We start from the raw sequence: 750 nt of genomic DNA on the forward strand, positions 1-750 counted from the left end.
TGAAAGTTTTGAGCAGAATGTCAAACCATATTTAGCCCAATATGATCTGAAGTGGGTCAGACCAGTAAAATAATACAATAATAATAGATAAATAAAGTGGACTCCAAGCTTTTCTCTAGGTTTTAGAATGAAAAAAGTAAAATGACAGTTTGGAAAATGTTTACATATACAAACTATCCTTTAAAAAAGTGTGAATAACAGGAACAAAGTGAAATATATTAAGAAAAATAGTGTAATTTTAACTATATTCTGCCTCAGTCGATCATTTCCACATGTACTTTATAACCTACAGATTACAGTGGATGTACAAATACAGGCAGAATATTGGTACAATTACACTGATTTCACTAAAGACATTTCAGATAGTTCATATTTGTTCAGGTTATTCACATTGTTGGGGAAAACATAGTTTAAACATGTAAACATATTCATATAATTATAAAGGTTTTTTTTTATGCTAAAGGGTCAAGTCACACAGTTGTGTAGGGAGTGCCTGACTACATTTTATACTGTAATTCAAAAGTATTTAAGTTGGAGACATGAAAAATACATCATTTTAAAGGTATTAACTAGTACTTGAAGCTCATAAAAAGAAACAAAAGATATAGTGCCATCTTTTGCCATAAAAATTTGAAAAACTGCATGGTTTGTAGGGAGCAAAAATTAACATCTAAATTTTCCTTTTTTTCTAAACATTTTAAAAAGGCGGTTGCAAGTGTCTTCTAACTATGAAATTTGCTGAGATGTTCT

The sequence above is a fragment of the Sphaeramia orbicularis genome, chromosome 8, assembly GCF_902148855.1.
Source record: "Sphaeramia orbicularis chromosome 8, fSphaOr1.1, whole genome shotgun sequence".
NCBI lineage: Eukaryota > Metazoa > Chordata > Actinopteri > Kurtiformes > Apogonidae > Sphaeramia > Sphaeramia orbicularis.